Source organism: Arachis duranensis, chromosome 10 (genome assembly GCF_000817695.3).
Source record: "Arachis duranensis cultivar V14167 chromosome 10, aradu.V14167.gnm2.J7QH, whole genome shotgun sequence".
Classification (NCBI taxonomy): Eukaryota; Viridiplantae; Streptophyta; class Magnoliopsida; order Fabales; family Fabaceae; genus Arachis; species Arachis duranensis.
Genome location: NC_029781.3, coordinates 35,679,541 through 35,680,171, shown reverse-complemented (window position 1 = coordinate 35,680,171; position 631 = coordinate 35,679,541). Strand labels below are relative to the sequence as shown.

General features: G+C 39.8%; 1 non-coding gene across 1 annotated transcript; it reads left to right on the top strand.

Annotated features, from left to right (window-relative positions):
- The first annotated feature begins 429 nt into the window (after nucleotides 1-429).
- Nucleotides 430-537, top strand: LOC127743402 (small nucleolar RNA R71). The gene has a single exon (XR_008004794.1). It is a non-coding gene; the product is annotated as a small nucleolar RNA R71 (small nucleolar RNA).
- The last annotated feature ends 94 nt before the right edge of the window (nucleotides 538-631 follow it).

Here is a 631-nt window from a genome sequence, read left to right as displayed (position 1 = left end):
ATTCCTCCATGAAGGATTGTAGGTGTTTCCATAGGGTTCTCCCATGTAATTCACCTCTTCTATTGAAGGGTTCTCAGGATCATAAGCTTCTTCCTCAAATGAAGCTTCCTTAGTACTGCTTGGTGCATTTTGCATCCCAGACAGACTTTGAGAAATTATATTGACTTGTTGAGTCAATATTTTATTCTGAGCCAATATGGCATTCAGAGTGTCAATCTCAAGAACTCCTTTCTTCTGACTAGTCCCATTGTTCACAGGATTTCTTTCAGAAGTTTACATGAATTGGTTATTTGCAACCATTTCAATCAGTTCTTGAGCTTCAGTAGGCGTCTTCTTCAGATGAAGAGATCCTCCAGAAGAGCTATCCAAAGACATCTTGGACAGTTCAGAGAGACCATCATAGAAAATACCTATGATGCTCCATTCAGAAAGCATATCAGAAGGACACTTTCTGATTAATTGTTTGTATCTTTCCCAAGCTTCATAGAGGGATTCTCCTTCCTTCTGTCTGAAGGTTTGGACTTCCACTCTAAGCTTACTCAATTTTTGAGGTGGAAAGAACTTTCCCAAGAAGGCATTGACTAGCTTTTCCCAAGAGTCCAGGCTTTCTTTAGGTTGAGAATCCAACCAT